Source organism: Ursus maritimus, unplaced genomic scaffold, assembly GCF_017311325.1.
Source record: "Ursus maritimus isolate PB19 unplaced genomic scaffold, ASM1731132v1 scaffold_29, whole genome shotgun sequence".
NCBI classification, from domain to species: domain Eukaryota; kingdom Metazoa; phylum Chordata; class Mammalia; order Carnivora; family Ursidae; genus Ursus; species Ursus maritimus.
In genome coordinates this window covers 9,143,119-9,158,646 of record NW_024425452.1, presented here as the reverse complement: position 1 = coordinate 9,158,646, position 15,528 = coordinate 9,143,119, and positions in this window count along the sequence as shown.

The following is a 15,528-nucleotide window of genomic DNA, read 5'->3' as shown; positions in this document are numbered from 1 at the left end:
TAGAGGATTTTGCACAGTTTTCATTATAATGTAACATTAAGTCAATTTATTTGTGTATTACATGCTGTATAATTGCACCTTTTTCTAGAACAATTTGGATTTCATTATCTAACAAATCAGCACTGTTACATTTCTAAAAGCTCTTGTTAGAAATCAAGTGCGTTTTCAAAGTAGGACAACAGAGGTCAAGTTTGCACCAAAAAGATTCCTCAGTAATGTTGGAACTATTTGAACATCAGGTGAAGGTCATATTGAAAAGAAGGAAAGAGTTGTTTCTTTGAGGAAATATTTAATTATTCACTATTGTACTAGGTTAAGATCAATAAGGATCAATATTGCAAGAAAAGGAATCTTGTAGAACAAAGGGTTCTGACATGGAACAGATAACAGTGAGATATAGATCACGGAACGAACAAATTAATCCAGGAAAAATGTCAATTGTAACTGTGTTTGGTTTATTATTATAAAGGATATCAAGATACCATTTGGATGCTTAGTTTACAAGGGCTATAAATTGCAAAACTACCAGGCACGATGAAGTGTACATATGTTTTTCCATAGCGATTTTCATAAACTGATGCATAACACAGAGGTGGCATAAATGATTTCAGCAGTCATATAGGTAAAGTGCAAAACAGTAAAACAAAACAAAATCACCCCCGCAATCACTAAGAAATTGATTAAGCTGTGAAATCATTAACAGAATGTGGATTGATGTTTTATAGGCATAATTATATTGTACATCTTCAATGAGTAAGGATGTAGAGATGCCAAGTTCTTTGACACTACGTTTTCTAGATGGCATACTTGGTATTTATCCCATGTTATTTTGGCTTGTTTGTTAACTTCTCATGAAATTTGCCTTTTTGTTTGTATTAAACTCTTAGCAGCCTCAGGATAGTGGCCATCTGATACTTAATACATTTCCACAACCTGTGACCGGGAAAGAGAATAGTAATATTGACTTAATACTACTAATAGCAGTAAACATCAAGAAATATGATTCCATTAGTTAAGACAATAAGTCACTCATTTTATTTAGTTTCCATGAGATGGGTTACCAATGCCATTTTCCCCCCCTAAAGAATATATGGTATATGGGAACTTTAGAAATCTAGAGAAAATTCCAATTTCATTTGTAGGGTCAATATGGAATTCTGTTTTGATGAATTTGGTGATGTATTTACCAAATAAAGGTGTTTTGATTTCCGAGTTCATTATAAAAAGGAAATATATTTTATTCAACTTGACAGTTTTACCTGTTATTGGAATTTCACCCACAATATTTTCAAAATTGTTAAGTAATATCTCTTGGTGAGAGGTTTTATACTCTCCCCCTGCACAGAGACTGCAGGGAATGTGGGAGAGGATCCTGTAGGAAAAATTTTCGCACAGCTTTTGGACATGTGAATAATATCATTTCGTTAAATATTAGCCTTTTTTTTTTAAGATTTATTTATTTATTTATTTATTCGACAGAGATAGAGACAGCCAGCGAGAGAGGGAACACAAGCAGGGGGAGTGGGAGAGGAAGAAGCACGCTCATAGCAGAAGAGCCTGATGTGGGGCTTGATCCCAGATCGCCGGGATCACGCCCTGAGCCGAAGGCAGACGCTTAACCGCTGTGCCACCCAGGCGCCCCAAATATTAGCCTTTTTAAAAACTAAATTGTTATCTTTAGAAATAATATCTTTTAATAACGTTTCTGTGATGTGCTGCTTTGTGACTCTTACATCATAGCAAGTCAGGTTGTTGGGGAAAACAACAAACAACAAACAATAATAATAAAATGCATCCATGCATTTAATGGCTCAAGTAAGCTTGCACGTATGAACTTCTTTTGTCCTTTTCTGTTTCCTCAATTTTCCTTTTTTATACTTTCTGCTTCTTTTTTAAAAGATTTTATTTATTTGTTTGATAGAGAGAGAAAGAGCACAACCAGAGGGAGCAGCAGGCAGAGGGAGAGGGAGAAGCAGGCTCTCCACTGAGCAGGGAGCCCGATGCAGGACTCGATCCCAAGACCCTGGGATCATGACCTTAGCCAAATGCTTAACCAACTGAGCCACCCAGGTGTCCCTATACTTTCTGCTTCTTGAAAGGCTTTCTATCATTTTGTGATTTATTTCTACCCTTGGATTTTAGATAATATGCTAGTGATAGGAAAGTCAAGGTATTTATTGGCCTCTACTTTAATCAGATCTTTATTCCTTTGCGGAAACTTCCTCGTGCTGGCAGCCAAAAGCTTTCAGGCTAATAGCCATGCATTTCTGCTTCCACCAGTTGAGATATATGGTTACTGAAAGTTAGTTCTATTCCCCCAAATTTGTACTTTCCATTATAATTATACAGTCTAAGTGTTATATCAACCAATAAGCTCTATGTTAAATATTTGTCTCTATGACAACTGTTGAATACTTTAAGAATACTTGATAAAATAAATTGCAGTAAAAGATTTTAAGCCCTCATGTGAATGAGAGAAAAGAAGTCAACATTTTCAGTTCTTAGATCTCATCGAGATACTCAATTCTAAAGAAATCCAAACTAAAAATACTAGACAATACTTTGTGGGCATGCTGTTTGCTTTAAAAATGGTAACTCCAATCAGGAGATCCATACAAAGAAAAAATCTGGGCTCTACCTCAAAGTTTGATGGCGAATGAATGGATATTAATATTTAATAAGTTAAAATGAATTTTAAATGGATGCATCATTTTGAGCCCCTTGATAATAGCGCTAAACATAGTGCTAGTTGATCTTATGCAGTCTAGCTGGTTGAGCTTTCTAGGGTTCCTAGCAACTATGTTGATACTAAAGATCAATTTAGGTATATGCCACAGCCGATACCCAACTATCTAGATTTATATGTATCATCCAAATATATAACCAAGCAAAGCAAAACGTAACTGTTCATGGAAAAAGTGAGCTAATATTTATATTTCTCATACTGAGAAATTAACAGACACTGTCTCAATTTCCTGGTTAAACTGAGAGAAAAGAATTGAATATAATTTTTAAAAGGTAAAAAATAATCACTTAAAAAACCCAAATGAACAACAAAATCTATATTTTGAAAATTTTAAAGGAGAAATTAAAGAATAAAGACCTACTGCCAAAGATAAGAAAAATAAACTACTTACAATAGAAATAAAATGACAAATATAAGACAGAACACAAAAAGTATATAGGATAACGTGTATGTTAAATATCATATGAAATTATCTTACATATATTTTGGGATAAATATAGTTAAAAAAAAAGGAATATGAAATTGGGTTAAGAACAAAAGTGATTACCACTCAAAACAAAACAAAACAAAACAAAACACCACTTCGGTTTATAGTAGAAATATAAGAAATATGAACAAACCAGATAATAATCAGTAATGAAGTTATTTTAAGTTGAGTTCAAGTTAAAAGCTTAAAATGTAAGGGGGAAAAACCCAACCATGTTAAAAGTAATGATAAAAAGTACGACCAAAGAAAAATCACATCAAGTGTAATGAACTCAACATGTTTTAGATTATGTAGCAGAGAAATATTTGGAACTATGTTCTGATATTCTAAGAAGAATTGAATGTACGGTGATAATGGTGGTAAATATTAATATACTCTTGATTTCTTGATGAATTTGGAACACAAATTATAAGTGATGCTATAGATATTTTAAATTTAGTTAATAGAATTAATATCATTAATCTAATAAGCATGTTAAAATTCTGTCATGTAGAAATTCTGTCATGTAGAAAACACAACTTTTTTACATGTCTATGAAACTTTTTTTTAAAGGACCATATATTAGGTCACAAAAGGAGTCTTAATAAAAGCAGAAATGTTACAAACATTTATCTGTTGCAAACAATTATCTGTATATAAATAGAGTAGATGTAAGTATCAAATTGGGAAACAGTTGAAAACTTCTCAATCATTTGGAAGCCCCCCCTCTGTTCACTCAACTATTCTAAAAAATCTTTTGTCAAACTTCAGTTTATCAGGGGCAGTTTTCCTTAGGGTGTTCAAGGACCACTATATTTAAATAAATGTGGGAGTGTCTGTTAAAAAAAATGAACATTCTTGGCACGAATGCAGTCACTCCAAACCAGTCTGTAAGGGTGGTGCCTGGAGATCTGGCTTAGCATCTAGGGAATTTCAGACCAACAGTGATCTGGAAAATTAGTGATATTAGCTCTAAACTTAGTTTGGCAAGAAAAACAGAGACCCCTCTTGGAAGAGGAGGGATAGAGCACACAGTTATCTCTCTGCCTCTAAAGACCCCTCTGAAAAGCTAGAGAAGGGATAAACATGTAAATTTATAGAAGTAGGTAATAGCAGATAAATTAGATAATACTAGATAAAAGCTGAGGAAGAAGAAAGTGTGCTTTAGGCATCAAGAAGTTTCAGTAGATCTGGAAGATGAAAAGCAGAGATAGAGAAAGAGCGCAACCAGAGGGAGCAGCAAGAGAAAAACAAAGGGGAAGAAATTATTAAAGGAATAATAGAAGAGGGGCGCCTGGGTGGCAGCTTTGGTTAAGCATCCAACTCTTGATTTTGGCTCAGGTCATAATTTCGGGGTCATAGGATTGAGCCCTGCGTTGGGCTCCCTGCTCAATGCAGAGTCTGCTTGGAATTCTCTCTCTTCCTCTGCCCCTCCCCTCCGATAAATAAATAAAACCTTAAAAAAATATAAAGAAATAATAGAAGAAATTTTCCCAGCCCTGAAGGGTAACAAGGCTCTAGCTCTGTGCTGCCCAATATGGTAGCCAGTTGCTGCAAACAGTTCCAAACATATACTCAAAATAGCATCAAAATATGTTCTCTATAAAGCAACATGAATCACACAGACACAGATTTTCCAAAATAAGCCAGGAAACTTGAAGTTAATGAGACAAAACCTTCCAAGTTCCAAGGGAAATGATTTTTAACCTTAAAATCTAAAATCAGACAAATGCTCTATCAAACCATTTTTAAATATGGAGAAAGAGTATTTTCTGACTACCAACAGTAAGAAAATTTACTTCCAATGTATTCTGTCATAGGTAGCTACTTGTGGATGTGTTCCAGCAAAATCTAGTAGTAAACCAAGAAATAGGAGGATATGGGAACCAGAGAAATACGGGTTCAGCCCAGAACACCAGGTAAACAAAGTTGCAAGGTGAATTCCCCCCCAATCTCCCTAATGCAGATTACATGAAAAATTCATCTATCCCTGTTTCAGAGCTTTGATTCTATTTCTTGCAAATTGGATTATGGTGTTAAACTTACTGTTATCCTGCCTTGGGTTACATTGCGAAGCATCCCTGTTACAGACCCAGGTCTGAACTGTTTTTCTTTAATTCGGATGCTTTCCCCATTATTAGGTGAGGAGGTGGAAATGTTTATTATAATATATATCTTGTTGTGTCTGTGCAGAAAGGTGTCCAAAAGAAAATAATCTTTTTTAAAAAATTGTGTTTTTTGAAAGATTTTATTTATTTACTTGAGAGAGAGAGAGAGCGCGAGCATGAGCCGGGGAGGGGCAGAGGGAGAGGGAGAGAATCTCAAGCCAGCTCACCCCCTTAGTGCAGAATCCGACACGAGGCTTCATCTCTTGACTCTGAGATCATGACCTGAGCCGAAGACAGATACTTAACTGACTGAGCTACTCAGGTGCCCCTAAACAATTGTTTTATGTGGACTCTGGGTGCTGGGACTTTGGGAGAATTAATTTTTCTCTTTTCTCTTTATTGGTTGAATTTTGTGCATGTTAGATAATACATTATAAATTCGCAGGGAATAGTGAAAGATTGGAAATAACTTAAATGACCATAAGTGGGGGGACTGGTTAAATAAATCTGGTATATCAGTGCAATGTAAGATTTTTAAGTACAGATGTATTAAGTAAAAAAACCCAGTGTGACTGCCTCAGTGTGTAAAGTAAGGTACCATTTGTGTAAAAAGTATAAAACAAAAATATGTGCATCTATTCATTTATGTGCAAATATCTCTGATAAGATATATAAAAGCAGGCAGCATTTGTCTCAAAGGAACCAGTGATTTGAGGAGAGAGTAAGAAGAAGAATTTTCACTATATGCCCTTTTATAGCTTCTGAATTTTGTTTATTTATTTATTTATTTATTTTTTAAAGATTTTATTTTATTTATTTGACACAGAGAGAGAGACAGCCAGCGAGAGAGGGAACACAAGCAGGGAGAGTGGGAGAGGAAGAAGCAGGCTCCCAGCAGAGGAGCCTGATGTGGGGCTCGATCCTAGAACACCAGGATCATGCCCTCTTGCCAAAGGCAGACGCTTAACGACTGAGCCATGCAGGCGCCCCTATAACTTCTGAATTTTGAACTCTTTGCATGTACTACTATAAGTGATACTTAAAAAATTACAAGTATATCCTATTTGTAAGGTCGGATGATGTTCAAAATGCCTTTCTCCCAAATTTCAGACTAGAAAACTCCTAGTTATAAGACTCACTTAAAGGGTTATTTCTCTGAAGATTTTCTCTTTTTTTGATGACTACTTTTTTCCGTTCAGAAGGTGACATTAGCATCCCTCCTGTCTTCTGCCAGAGGACCCTGTGTATAAATCTGCTCTAGTCCCTAGAATATTGTATCACACCCTTTCAATTCATCCTATCTCAAAGAACAGCATCTCCAATTATCTACCTAGCCTTCGTTAATTTATTCATCTCCCATCCTTTATTTTTCATCTATTGCCAAGAGCTATGAATTTAGTTTTTTATATTTAATTTTACTTTTCTCTATTGTTTCTACCACCAGATATTTCCGATAACTCATCAATTATTACCTGTATTACTGCAATCGGTGCCTAATTTTCTTCCCACTTCCAAGTCTGTAATTATCATGTGATCTTTCTAAAATACAGATTAGATCACCTTACTTTTTAACACTGGTCTTCCAGAAAACGGGGAGTGAAGCAAGCATTGAAAGGATAATCTGGGGGCCTGGGTGGCTCAGTCAATTAAATGTCTGATTCTTGATTTTGGCTCAGGTCATGATCTCAGCATCATGAGATTGAGCCCCACATCAGGCTCCACATGCAGCAGGGGGTCTGCTTGAGATTCTCTCTCTCTCTCTGTCCCTCCCCCCATCTCTCTCTCTAAAATAAATAAATAAAATCTTAAAAAAAAAAAAAAGGGTAATCCATGTGAGAGGTGCCAACCAATGGTGGAAAGAGAAAGAAGAAAGGACAGTAACCAAGAGAAGCTGTGAAGCGTCAAAATGCCCCAATACAAAGTAATCAGCTAGGATTAGATACACAAATTGTTCTGGGTTTGGTTCATTAGGAGAAAGGAAAAAGGGGGGAATTTTAACTGCCCAGTTTTCCTGCCTCCCATTATTTGATGTTCATTCCTTGAAAAGCCAATTCCCTTGCACTCAGGGGCTTTTTCATTCAGAAACTTTGTGGTTGATTCGGATTCAGAAACCATTGCCAGATTCCATGGCTTGCAAGGTATTGTTTTCATCCAAGTTAGGAAGTGGCAGAAAGTACTGGAAACTGATGGTGCAGCATTCCTAGGACAAGAGGCCGCTCTGTCCTTGATGGAGGGGACCCTGTCTAGCAGTCAGCCAACACCTTCAAAATGAAGCAGTTACAAGATATTTGCATCTGATACAGCTGTCAAATTAAAATGGCTTCCGGGGCGCTTGGGTGGCTCAGCCGGTTAAGCGTCCCGCTCTTGATTTCGGCTCAGGTCATGATCTCAGCGTCCTGGGATCCAGCCCCACATCAGGCTCCCCACTGAGCAGGGTGTCTGCTTCCTCCTTCTCCCTCTCCCTCTGCCTCTCCCCCTTCTTTCACTCTCTCACATACATGAATAAATAAATAAAAATAAATAAAATGGCTTCAGTGGCTCCCACATTTTCTTTATCATAATATTCAGTCTCCTTAGCAGACCTTATCTTCTGGCAAACTTCTCTCCGAATTCCTTTTTTCCAGCCATGCTGAACTTCTTGTGTCACCTCTCCCACAGGCCACACTCTCAGGTTTCTGTTCTATTCATCTGTTCTTTTGTTGGTTCTCGATTATTTCCTTCCTTCGTTGGCTCACTCCAGGTCATCCTTCAGAACTAACTGGCCATTAGGGACTTCATGAGGCCTTTCCTGAAGCCACCAGTTTTTGTTTAAGAGGTGGTCCAGCATGCTCACCTCCTGTATTTACTTTGCTCTGGGCATTTATGATTTTCCCCATTAGAGGGTGAGTTCCTCAAAAACAGATTTTTTGTCTCTTACCACTGCATTCATCATGTTAAGGTGGGTTGGGTTCTTTTAATAAGGCTCTTTGTGTATTAGGACCAGAAGCCCACTCAGCCTTGCTCAAGTGAGGTGGGACTTATCATAAGGATACAAGGCAGTTTACAGACCTTGGGAATGATGCATTACCCATACCTCACAGAAATGGAGTTGGAGATGAAACTGTCTCTCTTTTTCTCCCTCTCTCTCTCACTCAGTGATTTACTTCGCATCTCTCACCAGTTTCCAAGCGACACATCAACATGGTCTTCTCACCTTTGCTTTCTCTCTCCCTCCTTTTCTTTAGACAAAACACAGAGGAATCTGTTGTTTTTGCCCAAACCCCCTTCCCCTTAATAACGGAGCTCTATTTTTTTCTTTTTGGGCAACTGTTTGCCTTCTGAAAATAGCTAGTGTCCCTCAGTTTACAAGGGATTGTCATATGACTCAAACTAGACCATAATATTCTATTTTCCTAGGGATCTGAATTTGGAGCAATACTCTAAATGTGATTAAAGCTGATAATTTTTTCTGACAGTATATGTATATGTATATATATATATGTATATATATATATATATATATATATATATATATATATAAATTTTTTTTTTTGAGAGGAAGAGAGAGAAGAAGGGGACAGAAGGAAAGAGAGACTCTTAAGCAGGCTCCACCCCCAGCACACAGCCTGAAGCAGGGCTTGATCTCACAACCCTGAGATCACGACCTGAGCTGAAATTAAGAGGCAGACGTGTAACTGAATGAGCCAACGAGGCACCCCTCTGACAGTAATGTTATAGGGGGACCTGAGTCCTTATTTAGAGAGACCTCAGAGCTGCTTCAGTTCTTTCTTTTGATTCTGTGAAGTAACCAGTCCCCTTACAACAAATTCTCTTTGGACAGTAATTTAGTCAGTTTCTGTGGCTAACACCATAGAATACGTACTGATACTCTGGTTTTTTCTGCTTGCACATGGCCAACAACCGGAGTTCATTACCTTCCAAGGCCCTTTGTTCAAGTTCCAATAAGAGCATCTGGTCCCTGGTTATCAGTGTACTGAATGCATGCTTATTTCTGTCCACTGTGGCCAGGTGTGGTGAGGCTTCCTAGGGCTAGTCCTGAAACTAGGGCAATGGACAAGAAGAGATACTCTGAGACAATATGTGTGTATATTTTGGCAAATAGACCTGCTGACTCTCCTTTCCTGCACCCTTTAAAGTCTCTGCACAACCTGAGGGCCACTAGCAAGATAGGTGATAATGTGTGGATGTGCAGAGTTATTTAAAGATTCAGTTTATTTACTTATATTCTGGGGCCAGAATCCCCGAGTTTGAATCTCAGCTCTACCGCTCAAGAGCTGTCTGACCATTGGAAAGTTATTTAACTCCTTTGAGCCTCAATCCTCTCATCTCTAAAATGAGGATAATAAAACTACTGGGTTGTGGGAGGATCAAATGAGTTAATCAGTATAAATTGTTTAAAACAGTGCCTGATGGGGGTGCCTGGGTGGCTAGGCTGGTTAAGCATCTGCCTTCAGCTCTGGTCATGATCCCGGGGTCCTGGGATCCAGCTCTCCCTAGGGCTTCCTGCTCAGCGGGGAGTCTGCACCTGCCCCTCTGCACCTTCCCCCCACTCCCCGCCCCGCTCGTGCTCTCTCTCTCTCTTAAATAAATAAGTAAAATTTTTAAAAAGCCAATTTTTAATTTATTCATTTGAGAGAGGGCCTGATGGATACTAGTTTCCAAGTGGATGTTACCTAGTATTACTGATTATTTTTGTCATTACGATTATTATGTTTGGGTTGACATCATTGGAAGAAAGAGCAGAAGTGAATTTTGTGCAGTCCTGTGAGCTTCATATTTGGGGAAGAAGAAGAATTTGAAGGAGTTTTAGTTGAATAATTAATTTGCATGCCGTTTTCTTCATTCATTATAATGTTACAGCATCAGGAAGAATTTCCGTATCTGGGGCAGGAGCACTTTTTCTCAGTCTGTTTTTCATCATTTTTCAGCCCCAAATAAGTCAGACTCCAGCTCCTCTCTGCCCTGTTCCATTGTTGTGATTTCAAGAATGTAGGATCTTCAGTTTCTTCTACCATGTTTTACTTGTGTCTTCATATAACTTATACATGATAGCAACATATAGCATATATAATATTTCTATTAAAATGACAGTTTCCAAAATATAAACCACATATTTTGGCCCATATCATCTTTGAACTCATAGTTTATGTGTTTATTATTAATCATCTATTTTTCCTCATCTAGTTTCATGGAAATAATTAATTCATTATGTAAACTATTGTATGTAGGTAGGTATACAACATGATGATTTGATCTGCATATGCCCAGTAAAATGATTACTGTATTCAAGCTAATTAACATGTCACCTCATGTAGTTACCATTTTTTTGTGATGAGAGCACCCTGAAATCTACTCTTAGCACATTACAAATATTCAATATGGTATTATTAACTGTAGTCACCATGTTGTACAATAGTTCTCTAGACTTTTTCATCCTACATTCCCACCCCACCCCAGCCCCTCTTTATCATTATCATCATTCTACTTTCTGCTTCTATGAGTTTGACTTTGTTTTTCTTTTAAAGATTCTACACACAAGTAAGGTCATACAATATTTGTCTTTCTCTGGCTTTGCCACTTACCATAATTCCCTCCAGATTCATCCAAGTCGTCACAAATGGCAGGATTTCCTTCTTTCTCATAGCTAAAAACATATTCCATTGTGTATGTATATACCTCATTTTATCTATTCATCCATTGACAGATACTGAGTTGTTTCCATATCTTGGCTACTATGAATAATGTTGTGATGAACATAGGAGTGAAGATATCTCTTTGAGACACTGATTTCATTTCCTTTGGGTATATACCTAGAAGTGGAATTGCTGAATCATATGATAGTCCTATTTCTGATTTTTTAAAGGAATCTCCATACTCTTCCATAATTTTCATTCTCACCATCAGTGGACAGAGTGTGGAATTTCTTTTTGATCAATACTACTCATTGTGATATTTAGCTAGCTGATGCTTATATAATGAATCTACTTGGAATTTCCCATCATGTTTCTCCTCTCCCTGGTCTAACTACATTAAAATTCATCAAGTCATCGTGCTCTTCCATACTTTTCCACCTTACACGTTTGGTTTCCCCCTCCTGGAATGCTGTATTCCCATCCACTTTCTCCCTGGCCATCCCATGTTTATTCTTTAAGACTAGAATACAATGCCATTTCTCTCCGAATAGTGAAAGTNNCTCTTCCGAGGCCACACTCCCACTTCTGGAATGAATTTGGTGATTCTGAATCATAGTAAATGATCAAGGTCATCTGCGAGGCATGTTGCTTCAATTATTGTATGAAAATATTGTAATTTGCATATGAAATTTTTAACATAGAAGTCAGACTTTTCACTCTTTGCCCTCTTTTCATCATGGGTAATGGAGGTGCCTGCTTTAGTTATTCTTGTACCAGATGGACTCTTTCTACAACCTGGATAGCTGCAAGAACAGAAAAGTGTAGATAAATGCCAAAGCACATGGCCTTACGCGGGTCCTACCATTGGCAAGGGTAATGTCATCCCCTTTCCTAAGACTGAATGCAGATCAGCTCTGCAGGACATTACAGGAAATGCCACTTCTGCCTAATTCTTTGGAACTTAGTATTCCCCATGTTTTTAAAGATCTTTATACAGACCATGCTGTTTACATAAATTCATGGTTTTACTTCTGTTGTTTCCTTTGCTTGGAATGACTTTCTCTCTCTTTGTCCCCTACAAACTCATCTTTGATTCTGTGAAGTACCAGTACTATGAAGTACCCATCTCAGATACCATCTGCAAAAGAAAACCGGTCCCTTATAGGCCAGGTTTGTCTATTTGCTATTCTTTGAACTCTCTTAGCAACTTGGCATATGCTCATAATTAAGGTTACCAATTTACAAAAATAAGAATTCTATTTATTTTTTTGTTTGAGTTTTGTTTATCTTCAAGACCCATTGAAGGAAAGGGGCATTTATAAAGTAAGAGCAGGAAATCTGAAAGGGGTGAACAACGCAAAGGTGAACGCATGGTCCTGGAGAGGAGCCTTCACGTGTGTGCATGCGTTTCCCGATGAGGTTGAGAACTGAGGATGTATGCTGACACCTATCTGCCTTCTCTCCAGTGAGAAAAATGGAAGCTGACATCTCAGGGCAATTCTTTGTCAGAAATATACATCTGCATGAAGAGAAGAGAGTTAAAAATTTAATCTGCAAAGCTATTTAGAGAGTGGATAGGCCTTGACAGGCCTCCCAAATGTATTACAAGAACAAGAAGAGTGGAGTTATGGAAAAAAAAAAGCTGTTGCAGCAAACAGAATGAAACTAAGCTTTCTTGACAGAATCAGTTTGCCAAATGACTTTAAAATCGCACTTGTCCTTTTTTTATTCTTATGTATACTCTAATTTAAATGTCTAAGAGAAATTTTTAGAATATGTGTGGTACCGCTAAAGAACTCTAAGGTAAAGATACCACGGTAATGCACATTGTGTTATTTGGAAGAAGGGTGTGTGAAACCAAATTAAAACCTGTCAACCCCCTAACCAGTCACAAAAAAGTAATGAGGATTCTGGAGGCATCTATGATAATCTGACTGATAAATTTTCAAGCTATCACCTTATGTTTAAAATACTGCTTGACATGAATGAATAGAGTAAACCATTGCCAGTGAACTTCCAAAAAATATGACAGTTTGATGTCAGTTTGTGTTCTATGTTCATTTCCTTTTACCTACTGCTGCAGGAAGTTTACCCTTACAGACCAGCCCACATTTCATCATTATTATAGGGAGAAGTACTGTTCTACTTTCTGACTTACACTTAGCATTAACTTTTTTTCTTTTAAATTCATAGTTATCGACCTGAATGCTAAAATAAAGAAACATACACTTTTTTTTTGTTTAATTGGTAATACTTGGGATAGATAGATCACCATTACCAAATAGTTAAGAAAATAAAGGTATAAAATCATGTGATCTTTTCAAAAGTTATAGAAACAACTGTGTAATAAAATTCAAGATTTACTGAATGAGTTTAATGTTTCAACTAAGTTCTGGACTCCATTGCTATTTTTACAGTCCTAATTTTCTTTATCTGACCAGGCCTCAGATTAGGCAAAAGCACACTACTTACTCTAGCAATATCCTGACTATTAATATTGTAGAAATTTTTTTTTCCATTAAAGTCTTAACTATTGAAGCATAACTTTCAAGTCCTAAGATGTAAGTTTATCTTAAAATGTTCCTTTAAATCTTTAATATCTACGGCTTACTGATGGTTACATTTCTACTTTTCTTAACCTCCCATGTTCGTTGTTAGTGGGTTCTGAGGTAACCTGCACTCTGTTCAGATATAGCTAACTTAATGGAGGGATTCAGATTTATCACATTGTAGTAATCATGAGACATATTTATAAATCTATTCTTTCTTCTCCTTTTTTTTTTTTTTAAAGATTTTATTTACTTATTTGACAGAGAGAGACAGCATGAGAGAGCATAAGCAAGGGGAGAAACAGAGGGAGAGGGAGAAGCAGGCTCCCCACTGAGCAGGGAGCCCAATGTGGGGCTCAATCCCAGGGTCCTGGGATCATGACCTGACCCGAAGTCGATGCTTAACCAACAGAGCCACCCAGGTGCCCCTCTACTCCTTCTGAATATATGGTAGCTTTGTATTTCTCCAGAATATTTGAACTGTGGTCACGTGCCTTACTTTGGCCAATATGTGAGCAGAAGTGATGTGTGTCACTTCTGAGAAGAAGCCATATGAGCCAGGACATGATGTTCATGGTTCCCTATACTTCTCTGGAAATGTTGGAAACATATTAAGATGAATCTTCTGTTGGACTTGGCTTTCACTTGGACAAGCACCAAGTGAATATAGTTCTCCTCTGTTCCCCAATCCCTGCTGATGACACCTGTTGGCCATTCAGTATGAACCAAAAATAAATTTTTGCTGTGTTAAGCCACTGAAATTTTGGGCTTTTCTGTTACTAGAGAATAACTTATTCAATCTTAATTGATGTATCATCTTTTTGGTTGCATGGAATCTGGATTAGAGAGACAAATTTTAAAAGATAATTTTAAAATCATTTATTAGATACTGAATTTTGTCATCTATCTTTTGTGAATGTATTTTTTTCTTTTATTTTCTTAATGTGATAAACTATATTGACTGATTTTTTAACAGTTTTATTGGAATATTATTTACATACCATATAATTCACTTCTCTTACGTGTACAATTCAGTGATTTTTAATAAACTTACAGTGTTGGACAATCATCACCACAATCAATTTCAGAACATTCCATCCTCCTAAAAAAAAATCAAATGGTTATTTGCTCTTATTCCCTACTCCTACTTCTAGTCCTAGGCAGCCACTCATCTGTTTTCCGTCTTTGCAGATTTGCCTTTTCTGGACATTTTATATAAGTGAGTCATACAGTATGTTGTATTTTTGTGCCTGGCTTATTTCATTTAGCATCATGTCTTCATGGTTCATCCATATTGCAGGATACATCAGTTCCTTATTCCTTTTCATGGATGAGTAATATTCCACTGTATGGTTATACCACATTTTGTTCATCCCTTCCCTGGCTGATGAGCATTGGATTGTTTCCAGTTTTTGTTTATTACAAACAGTGTAGCTATGACAATATGAATACAAGGCTTTATGTCGATGAACTCATTCATTTCTCTTGGCTGGGTACGTAGGAGTGGAAATTTATGTCAACCCATCCCTGTCACTGTCAGATCCTTTGCATCTTAAAGGCCCTTATGTATCAGTGAAAAAATATTCAGGAAATAAATCAGAATATTCTGTCTTTCCTTTTTAACTCATACATACTCACGTGCACATAGATTCTTCATGGAGAATGAATACCAGTATGTTCTGGCTGGTTAATGATTCCTGGTAGAAGAATAGCCATTAGAATTTCCATTTGTTCCTGAGCATTTCATTTACTGAGTCTTGTATGGGATATAATTCTTAAAGGGATTGAGGTTTCTGTTGGAACAAAGTCTGGCATGCAGTAGGTAACATTGCTTCTCTCAGATTCCTGTTACACATTCTGACTTAGCCGTGATGCTTTAAGTGTTGAAAAATCATCTGTCCTGCATGATTTTATTTTTATCATGTGCATACATGACTGTGCCTAAAACAACAAAGAGCCAGCTTTTAATAGTATGTAAATATAAATGGCTTGGTTATGTTTCTTTCAAGTCATTTAAGGAGAAACC